At 47.0% G+C, this 16,693-nt stretch overlaps 1 pseudogene; it reads right to left on the reverse strand.

The window, feature by feature from the left end:
• Nucleotides 1-16,284: 16,284 nt before the first annotated feature.
• LOC120582201 (uncharacterized) lies at nt 16,285-16,403 on the reverse strand (annotated as a pseudogene).
• Between the last annotated feature and the right edge of the window lie 290 nt (nt 16,404-16,693).

Below are 16,693 nucleotides of genomic sequence, written 5' to 3' on the forward strand. Positions count from 1 at the left end.
TCAGGAGATGCCTACGAGATGGCAATAGAGAATAACTTTCATGACACACTGGGATGTTATTTCCAAAATGCACACAAGATAGCAGCAGGAAAGAGCATTTTCCTGCTTTAAGGGCTCTGCCCACTCATTATAATGAGAATCTAGACCCCTGGTACTAAGCTTACTTTGAGATAAAGCCTGTTTTAGGCCCTCACATGTCTCATATGACCTACTGCTTCCATTCATTAGATGAGGCAGGAAAATTATTACCTCCATTTTACAGATATTTCAACTGAAGCCTGATTCTAACACAGTTCAGAGTCCAGGACACTGCACTTACACAGGATCTTGGACAAAGACAATAATCAAAATAGCCTTTGCAGCTTTGGGTTGAATCTTGGTCACTTTATTTGGAGAAAATCTGCATATAATCTAATGGTCCAGCTTGCCATGCATTCACCCAAGCTGTTTTTTGTTGTGGGACTTGGACAGGCAGCTGGGGGTGGGAACAGGTGGAGAGGAAGAAGGTGGCCCAGCACCTCACAGGAGGACAACCAGCACCAGATTCCTACAATGACGACTTCCCCACTTCTACTCTCGGGCATCCTCTGTCCTTTTAAAATCTGTTCTTCTTCAACCCAGAGCGCCAGCCTGTTTCTGCCCATATTCCCTTCCTCTGAGGTCTCAACTGACAAGAGCTGCTCAGAATGGAGTTGAGGATGGCAGTTTACTTTTGGGGGAGTGTCTGAGCCTCAAACAGGCACAGAGCTGACTTCTGGCCCCACCACCTACTAGCTGTGTGACTTCAGGTAAAGTAATGGAAACTCAGTTTCCTCATCTGTCAGATGGTCAGCACTCTCCCTCACTCTTCCCTTTAGTTCTTCCTGTACCTTCTAGGGCTGGATAAATCCAGAATTTAGCAAAAAGTCTCTTTTTAGCATAACAAGCTCTCCTATCAGTGTCTAAATAGCTAAAGTCCCCCTAAGTGCTAACTCTGGCATCTGTGCCAGCTTTCTCCTCAGGACAGCACTAACCACAGCCCCCCTCTGGTCTTCATACCCCTGCTCCTCTCCACACTCACGGTCCCCGCTCAGCTCAGGCCAGCACCACCTCTCACCAGTCTTCTCACTGATCTCTCTGCTTCCTGTCCCTCTCTCATCCAGTCCAATCGCCACAGTGTGACCAGCTTGACACCAGACTAGAGGGACACGATCTACTGGAAGCCGATATCCACTGGAGAGACGATGAGGTCTGGACTAACGACGTGGTGGTGAGGAAAGGGAAAAGGGAACAGATTAAGAAATATTCAAAAGTAAAAATTCGCCTCTGATGATTGATTGAATGTTAAGGAGAAAGATGCGGAGAAGTCAGATGACCACACAGTTTCAGGACAGGGATGATTAGGTGCTTGGCAGAGACACCAAATAGGACATACAGTACAAGAAGCAGGAGTATGTTTTTGATTGTGAGTTCTTTTCAGGGAGGTTTGTTAAATTTGAAAGGACTTCAACTAGGTAAATCCAAGTATAATGGGACATATGGTTCTGAAGTTCAAGGCAGGGGATGTGTATTTGAGGGCTATCGGCACTGTGATGGAATTGGTCATGGAAATGGACAGCATGACATGAGGACAGTGTGTGACGCAGAGATCTATAAATGTCAACAGTTAAGGGGGGGATGGAGGACATGGAACTTCCAGGAGGGTGAGGATTGGCCAACCCAGGAATGCGCGGCACACAGAAGGCGCTCAATGATGGCTCATGGAATGAGCACACTGGAGCTCGGCGGGGAGGAGAGGAAGCTTGTGCCGCTGTGTCAGAGCTGCTCACTTCAAGCCCCTCGGGCACATCTGAGAGCTGAACTGGCGTTAGGAATAATTCATTATGGTGAGTAAACCGTTTTAGAAAAGAATAATGAAAAGTCAAGTATAAGCTACTTCAGCAGTGTGAAAAAAACCCTGCTCAGTATTTTAAAAATCTCAGATCTGGTCTGAGATGAAGAATGTTCTGGGTGGCTTCTAAGTGAGGCCGTTTGCTTCCACAACCACCCTGGCTGTTTCTCTTGTCCCTAGACACAGGTTAAGCATCTCATAAATAATTTACAACCGTTTGATTTATTTTGTTAATCAGATTTACAGTTATGCTGCAAGATCATACCCTGAGTATATTCTCAAAGCTCTTCCCCACAAATAAGGGGCACAATCTAATTTACAAGAGGAGATTTGGATGCACTGCTGCCAGCAGGGACCCCTCACTGTGCTTCAGCATGACCACGCGTGTCAGGTTAGAAGTCCCTCAAGTTCTGGTCCTTTCAGAACCCATGTAATTCAAGATAGAGCAGCTGACAAAACAGGAAAGATACTCTAAAAAATACCGGTAATGCCATCGCTTCGTGACTGCTCAGAGCTTTATTTTTTTTATTTTTATTTTTTTTGTGATGACTGAATATATCTGGTGGATATAAGAAATCATAGCACTGGAATGGAATTTAAAAATCTCATCTAGATCAGCACTTGCAAAAGTATATTCTACTTATTATTAGTTATTTATTTAGATGCACCCAAATTCAACATAGTCAGATCTATTTTTTTATGACTAAACATAGAGATTTCCAATGAACTGTGCTTGTCATAACCTATTCTCTGGGATTTTTATCAGATATTCTTGAATATATACTCCAGTAAACAAAATACATTTGTAGAAGAAGGATGTCACTTCCTAATACACAAAATCTTTATTTATTAAAACGTAGAGAAAACTTTAAGATTTGTAGACTTCGGTTTGGGGATCGTTTGGTCCCTCTAATGAAAAGTGAAAGGATGCCATGGGGAGTGGGAAGACGTGGGTTCGAGCTGGCTGGGAGCCGGGGGCCGCCCTGTCCTCGCTTGGTTTTGTCATTTGTGAAGGAAACATTTGCCCCCCACTGATTTGCCGGGTTCCGCTGACCTTGACAGGCTATGGTCCCTGGACAGTTCCACGTCACGAACTCCTACGCCTGTAGAGCAAAGCTTCGGGTTTACTTTGTCTCCAGAGGATTTGGTTTAGCTGGAGTATTGCTCATCCCTTGAGAAAGTGAAGCTGTCAGATAAACACGAGGGTGACTTTTAAAAAGAGGAAATTAATCAGGAAGTACTCATCCGTAGTTTTAAAATCAGAGAAATACCGATATGTGTAACAAAGCATCACATAAACCGGTAGCAAGAGTGTCCCAAAACACACAAAGGGAGTTTTAAGATGTAGCCAAGAAAATGGCCCACAAAAAGGAAACAAAACTTAGCTTTACTCACCATACACTTTCCAGTCTCTTGAAGTTTCCCAACTACCAATTCATTCAGTTGCTGAGGCTTTGAACCATCGGGTCCCGAGCTCTCGGTGACTTCCGAGGCTGCTACCGGCCGTGGGAACTCTGAGCCAGGGTCCCAGCCATGCACAAGTGTGGTGATACCACATGAGTGTCATGCTCATTTATCACTCACATACGCAATTCCTTTGCTCTGACTTTTAAGACAACAGGAATAACTGCACGTGGACACTGGCAGCCTAGTCTCTGCTCACTCAGTCGCCAAGTCATAACACTGAGATACGACGGTGAAAACAAACCCACCACTTTGCAGCTGAGCCACCTGCTGAAAGACAAGGACATTACTGCGGGCTTGAAGCCACTGCCACCCAGAGGGTGCTGCGTGTCAGGAAGGTCAAGGGACCCAGGTAGGTCTTCTGCTACAGGCAAAGCTGCGGCCTTTCTAGTTTGCTTCACGGATTAGGCTGAGTCCTCCCCAAACTCATACTCCTTAATTTTTGTAGGTGAGACTCCTAGGCCCAAAGGCTAAGGTCTTAGGAGGGTGGGGCCTTTGGGGGCTGGAGAGGGCATGAGGGGAAGCCCTCCTGTGATAGGCCCTGGAGAGACCCAGCCCCCTCTGCCACGTGGGTTGCAACGCAGGGTGAGGGGCCGGGAAGGCGGCCCCAGCAGTGGTGTGGTGTCCGGCTCCTGGCCTTTCTGGCCTCCAGCACTGTGTTTACGGGCCACCCAGTCTGCGGAATGCTGCCCTAACAGCCCGGACTGACTGAGCCAGGCTGTTCTACGGGAAACTGGCTGAAATGGACAGCTTGGAAACATAAAATTTGACTAAAAACAGTTTCTAATCCTTAGAATGGAATCTAAAATCACTGAAAATAAAAAGGAAAGTGATTTCCTTATTGTTTACCTTCTAGGAATACCCTCGGTGGATTAGAAAGCCCTTAAAGATTGAAGCTTTTTAGTCCAGCAGACCACAGCCTTTATGAACCCACTTAATTTTTGGCGCACGGTTTATGCGAGGCATTGAGCTGGGGCTGTGGGCTGGGGCTGGGTGGGACGTCACACAGGACAGCAGTTACCTTCCTGCCAAGAAAACAGAGTAACAAACTATATGCCTGAAGGGCAACATTAATTTTTATTTTGAAGGTCGAGGGGAACTATTCACGAAAATAGCAATAAAAATATAGACTCGAGAAAAGGTTTTTAATCCGAGCTCCCCAGCCCCAGGCGCAAGCCCCTCGTTGCCGCCCGTGGGCCCGCTCACACTGCCCAGACGCAGCTTCCCCTTCAAAAAGCATAATGGTGAACTCGTACTGAGGACTTCCCACGTGTTGGGTTACCTTCCAACGATTTAAATATATTTCTCATTTAATCCTCAGAAAGACTTTGTGGGATAGGCACTATGATCTCCATTTTATGATGAGGAAACTAGGGCCCAGCTGAGAGTAGCAGAGCCATGAATGCACCCCAACTCTGGCTGTGGAGTTTGAAGTTTGGGGACCCTCTAAGAGGGAATGATAAATTTGAAGATCTTATTTAAAATGATATATCCACTGTAATATGTAATGTTGCCTCACACAAGGATGTGAAAGATGCCTACACGGCTCAAATGTTTTTACCTGATTAAAAGCAGCTATTTTAAATATTCGGCCCAAAGTGTTTGTAGGGATCATACGAAGATTTATGGTGTGCGGCATGTGATATACTCAAGTTCAAGTCATGGTGGCAAAGGGCCTTGGCTTTGAAAGATCTTTCAAATGGAGAAAAACAAAAGCCAGGGGCTGTAACTGTGAGAAAGTCTCTTCCCAGACAGGCTTTGGCCTTCCTGCTCCTCCTCACCCCTTTAGGAAAGTCTACAGCATGAGCCAAGACAGGCCATTTGTATGGAAAATCCACTAGAGGCGGCGTGGGTGGGCCCACATGTTGGGAGGGGTGGGGCCTCAGGGAATCACCTGGGCAGGGCAACCAATGTTAACCAGGTTGGTGGAGACTCAGACTTGGTGGCTGCCTGTGCCTGTGCCTGCATCTGCGTTTGCATGCTGGGAGCGGGCAGGGCTCAACAAAGGTAAAGTGGCCTCTGTCAGCACTTCTGTCTGGAAGGAAGCTGCCCCTCCAGCCCTCACCCTGAAGCCACACAACTCAGTTCCTTCCCAAGTGTCCCTGACGCTCCTGGAGCAGCTGCCCCCGAGCTGGAGCTCAGAGCGAGCGAGTCTGTCTGCGGTGAGTCCATCTGGGCCCTTTAAGAGGAAAGTCTTCGCTTCCCGCAGCCCTCCTCTCACTCAGCCACCGTCCCTGCTGGTTTTCACAGCCAGAGGTTGTGGGGACTTCTCTTCCTGGCACTGGAACCCCGGCCTGGGGAGCCTACTGTGGGGCTGGGACCCCTCGCTCCTCCAGGTGGACCTCTGCAGCTGAGACATCCCTCCTGATTCTCAGCCACCACCCGTGGGTGCGGGACCAGCCCATTCAGCACCTCACCCCTCCTACCAGTCTCAAGGTGGCCTCTTCTGTGTGTCCCCAGTTTTAGGACTTCTGTTCATCCAGACCTCAGGTGAATCCCAATGACAGTGCTCTGTAGTTAGCTGCGATTTTGATGTGGTCATGGGAGGAGGCGGCACAGCGTCCACCTGCTGTGTCACCTTCCCTGGAAGCTCTTATACCTGGGAACTTTAAATAGTTGTTTCATTTTATGTTTGAGAAAGAGGACTCAGTATGAATGTCTGTTCTACTTGTGTTTACTTCACACTAACAGAGTTAAATTTGAGCTGTTAGGGTCAGTGACAATAGTTTCCGTCCAACTAGCTCCTTCCCCATCACCTGCAGCGGTCATCCCTTGTGGTGATTTCCCACATTATCGCTCAGTTCACTAGTGTCTGTGGATTCCCACACATGCCTTCCTTTTCCTGGCTTGAGGCGTTAGCCAATTATACCTAAAATTTCAGAGCCAAGAGTCTTGAGCGCGGGGCAGCGCCGAGGAAGTGCCGAGAGCTGCCGAGAGCTTTCCCTCTGCTCTGCCCTGTGCCCCACCTGCCCGAGGCTCTGTGCCCCCACGAGAAGGCCGGCCGACTGATAGCAGCTCGGTCTTCTGAGAATTTCACACTGCAAAAGAGGTCATATCCCAGGAAGCAGACTCCTGACGGAGGAGCTGGAGGTGAAGCAGCCCCGGATCGGGAGGGTTCTGTGCGGGGCGGGGATCCCTTTCATCGCAGGGACTGTCCTTTCCCACTTCGGAGTTTCTGTTGGAGGGTTTTACACAATCTATTCTCAACTCCGATCTCCATTCAGTGGGACATTGTTCCTCACTTTCCTTTAGCTCTATAGGCAGGTTTTCTTTCTTGCTTTGTATTTATAACAACTGATTAAAAGTGTTATAATCACTTGGCTAGCGATGATAGCCAAGTGGTTATACCCAAGCAAGATGGCTATTAAGTCCATTGTGTGAGCTCCTTGGGGCATTTCTGTTGCTTTTCCATGTGTATGGGCCACACCTTCTTGTTTCTTTGCATTTTTTAGAATTTTTTTGTTGAAAACAGACCTTTAAATAATATAACATGGAAACACCGGAGTCAGATTCGCCCCTTCCCCAGGGTTCCTTTGTCGTCCTCGCTGTTTTTGTAGTAGTTGTGATTCGCTTCTTAGTGACTTTTCTGAACTAATTCTGTAAAATCTATCTTCTTTGTCATGTGTGGCCAGTGAAGTCTCTGCTCAGTTAGTTTAGTGGTCAGGTAATGACTGAACCAATTTCCTTAAATTCCTGGAAACAATAAGTCTCCCAGGCTTTGCTGATGGGTCTGTATGAGTGCCAGGCACACCCTCAACAGTCACCAGTGACAGCTCTGCCTGAGCTTGCACTTCCTGCTTGCTCAGAGCCTCAAGGTCAGACAGAGGTGAGAGCTAAGGGTCTTCCCGGGTCCTCCCGGCGCACATGCACGGTCCATGCATGGGGCTTCCAAGATTCCCAGCAATGTCAGAGCTTTACAGAGCCCCGTGGGCACCCATGCCCACCTGTTCTCTTTACGCTTCCTGTCCGCAGCCCGCCATTGGCCCAGCTGTTACCCATGACCTCAGGCAGCTGTGAAGTTAAAAAAAACCTGTCTGTAATTGTTTTTAACAAGTATCCCTGAGGAAAAGGCTTTTCACACTGGCCAAGCTCCTAGCCAGGTCAAATACAGATAGTTTCGTCAGAGGGGCCTTGCAGAAAACATCTACACAGCTCAAATAATCACAGTTCTTTGGGAATGACGCTTGACTGAGTGCCAGCTCTGTTCACTCACTCCAGTGGCTTCCACGTTGCTAGTTCTCATCGTGTATGCACATTGTAAGTTTTTGAGGCCACCATGTAGCTGGAGAGTGGACATGGGACTAAGACAAGCAAAATCCCATGAAACCGGCTGTTCTCATGAGGTTCAGCCCTTTTCCTTCAGCGACAGTTCCCCGGATTGCTGCAAGCCTTTGGTAATTCCCACAGCTCTGATAATGTGGATTCTGATGGTTCTGCCAGTGTTTGCTAGTCGTTGTGGAGAAGAGGGTTTTCGGAGGTCCTTACTCCACCACTTTTGCTGATGTCACTCCAGGATGTTTATATAACAGAACATTTTAAATCAGGCATGAAACTAGTGAGCTTCAAACATGCGTTTGTTTACACAAGAAGAAAAAATTGTATTATGCATTCTCTTGCATACTTTTAAATTGATAGCTAAAATTTATTATAAGTACCTATAAAGGATGTAATTTCCAGCTCACTTTAAAAGTTGACATTTTAAAATAAAACTGTTATACCATTCTTTTAAATGTTACCAATGAAATCTAAATACACTAGCAGTTCGATACCTACCATCATGTTCAGTTAAAAACACATGAACAAGTCCATTTTTAACAGATGGAACATTTACATGAAGCCTCATTCCTTTTGAATTCTTTTTTACATTTCCACGGTTTTATCTTAATGTAATATTTTTATGCTGTACAGTCCTTTATTGATCAATTATTGTATATAAGTTGAAATTAATATTTTTCCAGAAATTCCCTGGTGCCATAGGTTCTAAATATTAAAGAATATCTTCTGGATTGAGTTATAATTATAATTATTAGTAGTACACAATTGATCAAAAGTTGATCAAAACATAAGTATCCAACTAAAAAAAGTTAATGAAATTGCCTCTCTTCATGAGGTAAATGGGACTCTCCCCATAATTAGTTTATCTTTGGATAAATAATACTTATTGTTGAAATGTGATAGGATCCAGGACCAGGTCTATTCCTACTTTTCATTTTTATAAATGTAAATGCTAAGAAATCTTATCCGCATAAATAAGTAGATGCAAATAGAAAAAAAACGTTATAGCAATATCACTATATTTTCTTAACTCCGTAAGTGCTTGTTTTGCATAATGAGTTATTGACACAAATTAATTTTAATGGTGAGCTGAAGACCTGAATGATCCTTATTCAATTTTGTTGAAAGCAAAGACTTTGAAACCATCTGACCAGCACAGGACTTGTCTCTAGGTCGCCTAAGTCACTTTCCTAGACCTAGACTCATGTTTTGCACTGGCCCTTAGCGTGGACGGTCTGCACTTAGATCAAGGCTGTAGGCAACATGTGGGCATTGAGAATCTGGAAAACGTTCTATCGGAACTGTCCATGTCTGTGGGAGATCCTCGGTGCCCAGCGGTATGCATGGTCACCCTGGGCACCACCTTGTCCACTCCCTAGCATCAGTGAGCCAGCACTATTGGTTGAGAGGTCATGATGTACTAGATGTACCATCTGTCTTTTCTTAAAATATTCAATGTCACTGACACCTGCTGGCTGGGATCCAAACCAACTACTCAATTAAATGTCCTCTTTGATGTACTTTACTATTCCCTGAGGAAGACTTTGTTTAATCACATTTATTAAATCCAGATGTAAGTCACCGCAAAACCAGAGAAAATCCTGCTCTTCAGTAAAATATGAACAAACTCTAGGCTGATCCTCACGTGCCTAATTTGAAATGTTCTATAACACAAAAAAATCTGCAAGTCCGGTTGGGCGTTCAGTGCCCTCATGGCAGGTGAGAGGTGAGGTTACCAGGAAGTGGCCTGCACCTGGCGTTTGTGGGTGCACAGTGCTGCCATCAAAACAAGTGGCCTCAGTCTCAGGACACGGGCCTGGAATCAACTATTCCGGGTGAGAGTCAGTGTTTTTTGCAAGGCCTCGGCTTTGCCCTTCTATGGAAGGGTTGCACCTCGTGCCAGCGCGGGCACTGAACCCCTAACCAATGCCAGACGTTACTTATTCCCAAACGGTTTCCATTTTCATAGCCGAAAGAAAAAGAACCATTTTTTAAAAAAAACAACAGCACTTCCAGCATTTTCAATAGCTTTATTTTAAACTAACAGGGAGAACTAGCAAAACTAAGTAAAAACAAATTAAGGTAAACAGTGAGAATTCAAGCATCTGGAAATGGGTTTGGTTTTAAGCCGGTGCTCTAGCTCATTACTCATGACAAGAAAAACTGACTCATATTAATTCAAGAGCTTCCAATGCATTATCATCACTTTTATTGAGATAAACATTTCAAATACTCAGCTGAGCTCAATGCTTTTAAGTCTTAAGGATGTTTTCTTTTTAAATTCAAAGTGATATCATTTTACCCACTTTATCTGCCCCCATTTCAAACATTGCACATCGACGTGCTAACTGCATGTTTTCTTTCTCATTTTTTTGCCCGGACGCCTTTTCAGTGCTTTGTTCTTAATCACTGCATTTCTCTGAGGAGAGAGGCACAGACACTCACACGCGTCAAGTAGTTCTAAAAGCATTTCAGTCTTAAGAAATGATACTGCTAAAAGCAGTATCAAGTAGTTCTAAAAGCATTTCAGTCTTAAGAAATGATGTCTGCAAAGTACAATTACAGGAAATCAAGATAACTCTCAGAACCTATCAACTCCACGTGATGAAGGTGGACAGTTGAATATGTGCGTTCACACCTTTAAATAAGAATCCTTTATGGCATATTTTAATGCCTACTTTTTCTTTTTGTAATTGAATTGGTTCAAACCGAAAGCACAATTACTCCTCGAGAATTCCTCTTCCTGAGCTTTGAAGAAACTTGAAAAAGCTCTCGCACTACAATTTTAAAGCACAATTTCACTTCGCACAAAGTTTTCTCAGCCCAGACTCCAGCAGAGGCCCGACAGTGTCCCACATCACGCTTTCTCCCAGGCACTTAAAGGGTGTACGAAGCAGATGTCACGGGCCCAGATGGGTGTCGGCCTGAGAAAGATGCCAAAGAAATATGAAACACAGTTTATTTCTCAAGGGACCCATAGGTGAGGGGACCCATAGGTGAGGGTACCCAACTGAAACCATGACAAGGTCAAAAGTGGGGCCTTGGTGAGATCACCTAGACTGAGAGTGGCCCACTGTGGCCCATGGTCCAAACGTGGCCCAATGCCTGACGTGAATAAAAGTTAATGGAAACACAGCTGCACTCACTCGTTGTTGTCTGCGGTGCTTTCATGCCACAGGAGGTGGGTGGTGTGACAGGACTGTGCGCCCACGAAGCCTGAAACGTTTGCCCTTTGACCCCTGGCCTCAGTCACTGGATCGTCTCCTGTTGAAGACGAGAGGGAGAGCTGGACAGATTCTACAGGTTTGGAGGCGGATCTAGAGAGATCCAAAACTCAGGACACACGCCTCCCGGCAAGCATTGGAGTGGCAGCAGCTGCCGTGGGGTGAGTGAGAGCAAAGTCTTGCTGGAGAGAAAGACATTGATAGGTGAACTTCTTGGGGTAAACGCTCCCAGGCCCTGGATCTCAGAAGCGGCATCAGAAAGTACGAACACTTCTGTGTTCACGGCGGGCAGCAGGAGATTCGGTGGAATGAGGAGAAAAATGAACCCGTAACTCACCTTACTGAGCAGGTTAGAGACTCTGAGTCTGTCACATGATGACATACGTCTTGGTGGCTGGCGATATCCTACTGCAGAGATGATTACTCTGCTAAAAACATGTGAGGATTTGGAGATGCTTCAGAAAACATTTCAGACAAAATGGCCCTATTTTCCCCCTAATTGATTCTAAATAAACAGTGTCCTAATAATACACTGACGAACAGATACACGAGAGGTGTCAACTCACCGGTAACATGCTGTCACCCGACAGGGTGCCCGCGGGATGGAAAAGCCCTCTGCGGAAAGACGGCCGCATCTGTCACCAACTTTCAGCTTTTATTACAGTCGGGGAATAAACTGGATGTTAGTGAATGTTCCACGGCAGATGATCACTTTTCTCCTTTTGCGGGATTTTCTTCATTTGTAAGAATTGGGTTGTCAGTATTTTGTTCACTTGCCAGGGTGTGGGCAGACTCCAGAGCCTGGACAACTGTGTTTCCGCTGTGAGGACGTGTGCACCGGACACAGTGACGTCCACCTGGACACGGCGGTTCTGAGCGAGTTGTCAGAGGCTGGGCTTGGGTTGAGTTTGGAACCAAAGGGCCATAAATAGCTCTATTTTTATAAACTCTGAACTGAAATCACCACATTTAATTTTGTGGTCTTCGGAATCCGAAAGATATGGGTTCAAATCTCAGTTTCATTATGCGCACCGCTGTTTCATCCTGCACAATTACTCAGCTCTCAGCCGTAGTTTCTTTATACGAAATACGATAATATGATGGTTAGGAGAAGAAATTTCAAAATTGACTAAAGCACAGCATAAGTACTCAATAATTGTCTCCTATAACTATTTTTAAAATTATTATTACTTGACACCGTGGATGAAAGAAAAATATACATAATCTAATTAATTAGTGCAAATCAGAACTAGAAGCAAACAGCTGGTATTTCACTTGACTCAGGTCCCTGAGCCAGGGGAGCTCACGGCCTGGAAGGCTCGCGTGTGGCCCCCTCCTGTCATCACTCACATTGTCCCAGTCCACCGACCTTTGGCCTCCCTTCCGCCTTCTACGTAAGTCAAGTCAAACTCTGGGATGGCCAGACCCACAGGAGACTTCCCTGCCCAGGGTCCCTTGTGGTGTTTGGTGTCACCTGAAATGCCTGCCCTGCTGATAGTTCGGAGCACATGACTGGCAGATGTCCCCCGAGAGTTCAATGTGTGGAGAGTGTCGTCACCTAACCATCCTTCTCTCTGGAGAGAAATGCTCCTCAACAGACAATGTCTGGAGCCCCCGCCCGTGGTGGCCAAGTGAGGAAAACTGGACAGACCTCCAAGATAAGTGAGACGGCCACAGCGCAAGCCGCAGTTTACCGCCATCAAACTTATTTTTTTTTTTAGATATTTTACATGATTTTCTTCTTCTTAAAGTGTTTTCTTTATGTTACATTTGTACATTACAGGGGCTAAATTTAATTCTAGGCATGTTATGCAGAAAATATGATAAATTTGAAAGTCCTTAAGGATTTATTTTAGAGCACTAATTCTTAAATTCACAAACACATTCATCCTTTTTTCAAGAAGAGGCCAGTCTCATTTTTTATTTGGTTCTTTTTCATAGTTGGAACTCTTTCTTTGTTCGAATCAAGGGAAGACACGGCACTCATGCCTTTCACACACAGCAGCGCTGAGCGTTACACTCAAGGTGTGTGTCCTGGCTTCGCCTTAAAACAAGCAGCAGGTGCTGTAGGCGTAAAAAATAAAAAATAAAAAATAAAAAAAAATAAAAAATAAAAGAGATTGTAAGCTGACAAGGTCCTTTCAATCTGTGAGGTCAACCAAGGGTTGCCTCGCCTAAAAAAAAAAATAGCAAACTCTGTTAGCTTCGATCAATGGCAGACCATATTTCGAATGAGCATATAATGATTTTAACATTTCTTATCTTCCAGAGAAGCATTCAGAAACTTCTCAGCATCTATTTTTAAGAGTCAATGAAAGCTTGAGGGTTTGTATAACAACCTCTCTCTTCCCCACAGGCGAGGTTATGCCGACGTCTTCACCAGGTAGCTATGTCACTACGGACGTTTTTAAAAAGCTGCTCTTGGTGCACAGGGAAAGTATTTACATCAGAAATGCCAGCGAAACAACGAAAAGAGGTAATGAAAGATGATCTTGCTTTCTGAGGGGCTGCCGACACGTCTTCTTTCCCCTCCATCCGACGGGGAGCGGTTGCGCTCATTTTGGCTCCTTTCCTTCCACTCTGTTTTCATTCCTCCTTCTTATGGGTCTGATTATGTTTTCCGAGAAGACTAATGATTTAGGAAGAGGAGTGACAGTTTGAGGGCACCGGGCTCCAGCGACGCAGCGGCGGGAGCCGCGTGTGTTTGCGTGTGTGGTTTCGGCTGCTCTGAAGCGGCTTCCGGAACAGCCCCACGTTCTCCGTGGATCGCCAGTGTCGGCTGCTGGTGCCCAGCTGGTTACAGACTTTCCTGGGTCCCTGGGGCTCGCCAAGCTGATCCGGGTGCTTTGAGAAAGAAGCGCGTGCAAGCCCAGGACCGCAGCCTCCGCCACCGTCCCCAAGCCCAGACCTCTGGAGCACAGGCGGCGTGTGCCGGGCTGGGGGCCAAGGAAGACTCTGGAACCCTCCCTTCACCGGGACTCACATTCGGCCCTGAGCTCTGGACTCACCAGCAGGCCATCAGGCTGAAACGCTCTGAGCTGCAGTCACGTGGTGCCAGCGCCCACAGAGCCCCTGGGACTGCAGCGGGAGGGGCCGGGTCACGGAGAAGCCCAGGGAAGAGAGAGCTGGACTTGATGCTCTGGGGAACTTAAGACCCCTGAGTCCTGCCAAATGCCAGAGAATGCCCTCGGCGCCCCGGTCCTGAGCCGCGTGTCCGCGCTGTCACGAGGGGGAGTTGGCGTGCTGACCTCACCTCTTCCAGCCACACCCGAGGGTCCACGCCAGCACGATCATCCCTGCCCCCAGAGACAGCCCCGCAGCGGCGTGTAGCAGCCTGGCAAAAAGTTATCACTCCTTCTCCAAAAACCTCCGGGTTCGAGCTCCTCCTGTGACATCCACGTCCTGCTGCTAATTCTTTACTTGCACGTATCTGTCACACGCTCCTTTAGGGTGAGAAAGCTGTCTTATTCTTCTCCTTATCCCTCATGGCACCAGGTTAATATCTAACAGATAATACATATCCAATAGATAGACTGTGTTTGATAGATATTTATAAATTGAGTAGAAAAAGATGAAGAAAAGAGTGGTTTGTTATTCCTGAAAAACACCTCTGCAGATGAGAGTTGTGTGATCTGATATCTATGTTACGAACTTACGTTTCTTGCATGTAAATCTTGTGTAAATGAGGCTCTGCAGGTGAATACTGGCATGCTGTATTTCTCTTAAAATTCCCACTTCATTTATTCAATGGGCGAATAATCCACCAACTCACAGAATGAAAAGGGACCCTGGAAATGTGTCCGCATGCGAACGACATTGGAATCATGAGGGAGGTTAATAAAATATGGGTTCTCAGACTGTAGCCAAGACCCGCTGACCCAGCGTTTCCAGGGCACAGGCGCATGTGACCTTAAGAATTCCCAAGGTCATTCCGTTCTGATGATGGGGTATGAACCACGAACTCGGTCCAGATTTCACAACTCGCAGGTGAGTGAACTGAGGGCAGGCCGGGGAACTGCGGTGCTGATCTGAGGAGGAAGAGCAGGTCGCGTCCAGGGCCTTTCCACCCCCCGGGGGGTTGACCTCGCGGGTGTCCAGGTGTCCCCTGTGCAGGCCACAACCCCCCATTCTCACCTCGAGGCCGCGAGTCTCCCCTGGTGCTGCCGGCTGCTCTGTGAGGACCTCGCGCTTGGCGCTCGGGCAGACGCTGCAGAGAACTGACGCCCAGGAGGCACCTCGCCCGCGGGTGGGGCCGTTGGAGCTGATGCTTCTCCCGTCTGGGCCTTTCGCGGGTGGTTCTGAAAAGCACCGCACATGCTCCTGGTGGCCACCAGGTGGCGCCTGCTCGCGGCAGATTTCCCCGTTTTCCCATTGCACTTAACCTGGCCTTTCATTTCCACCGTCTGGAATTACTTGCAGGTGAACGATGTGCACGTAAGCGCTCGCCTGGGTCCGCCTCTGAGCGGGTGGAAGCCAGGCGGGCCCTTGGCAGGAGGCTTTGGGGTCAGGTCTGCCGGCAGTGAGGACCCCACTGCAGAGGGCCCCATGCACTAGTGTCGGGGTCACCGAGATCCTTACCTCGTAACTGGAATGGAAGCAGTTGGGACGAGTGAATCATTGGGCAGTTGAACGAGGGATGATATAAATATAACTGAAACAACTGTAATGATCATGAACTTAGCTGGCTTTATTAGTTGCTTGGAAGCCTTGAAAATAAGACAGTGGCAGGTCAGGGTTTAGCGCCCAGATGAGAACACCTGAAGCTGGACCTCACGCATGGCTGCGGTGGCTCGCTGGACGCAGAGATGTCCCCAGGGAAATGAGGCAGTGGTGGCAGGCTTTATGGAGTTTTAGGGACAGGTCACGAGTTTCGGACAGGTGGAAACGACAAAGCAGATTTATCCCGTGACGTCAGTTTCTCCATGGGGGCCACCGGGGCACGCGCCCTTCAGCAAGGCTGTCAACAGCCTCCTGGGGGCCGGCGTCACTGAATAGCGTGGGGCGGCCGATGCCGGAACCGTGGGGCCGATGTGGGAGATGTATCTGTGCACTTGGATGGCGTCGCGTCAGCTGGGAACGCCGAGTTCCAGGACGGCAGGGTCGGTGGTGACCCCAAACCGTTAGCAGCAGGGTGGCCCAAACTGCCGTAAGCTGCAAGAAGAAAAGGGGGAAAAATGGGTGGCAAATCACATGGGCATCGGGAAGTAGTAGGAAGAGACGGAGCTGAAGCAAGAAGGTGTCCCGAGGCCACCGTGACGGTGAAAGGCTTGGTGGGTGGAGCTTGGTGAAGAGCATAATTTGAACTTTGGAGTATTTCAATTCACTTTTGTTTTTACTATTTAATTATTTTTTTATTTTTATTTTTTATTTTTCAGGCGAGGCAACCCTTGGTTGACCTCACAGATTGCAAGGACCTTGTCAACTTACAATCCCTTATTTTTTTATTTTTTATGCCTACAGCACCTGGTCTTCCCAGGTGGTCTCCCATCCAAGTGCTAACCAGGCCCGACCCTGCTTAGCTTCCGAGATCAGACGGGATCGGGCCTGCTCAGGGTGGCGTGGCCACAGACTATTTAATTGTTAAAAAGGGAGTAGAAGTGACAAAAATATGCTGGTAATAAAGATTTATATTTACGTAGACAAAACACATGTCCTAAGTCTAAACACAGCGTTCGCGTTATGCCTGACCCATGTGCTGTCACATTCCATGTGGCACTTATACAAACTATAGTCGTTACAGCTAGGACAGCGTGGAGAGACGAAGCACAAACAAATATTCCATGAGGATTCAATTTTCTAACCATGAGTACATGGAGAGAAAATAAATTAAATGTGGTCAACGAAGGGTAAGTCAATTTAT

This window comes from Pteropus medius, unplaced genomic scaffold (assembly GCF_902729225.1).
Source record: "Pteropus medius unplaced genomic scaffold, Ma_sr-lr_union100, whole genome shotgun sequence".
NCBI lineage: Eukaryota > Metazoa > Chordata > Mammalia > Chiroptera > Pteropodidae > Pteropus > Pteropus medius.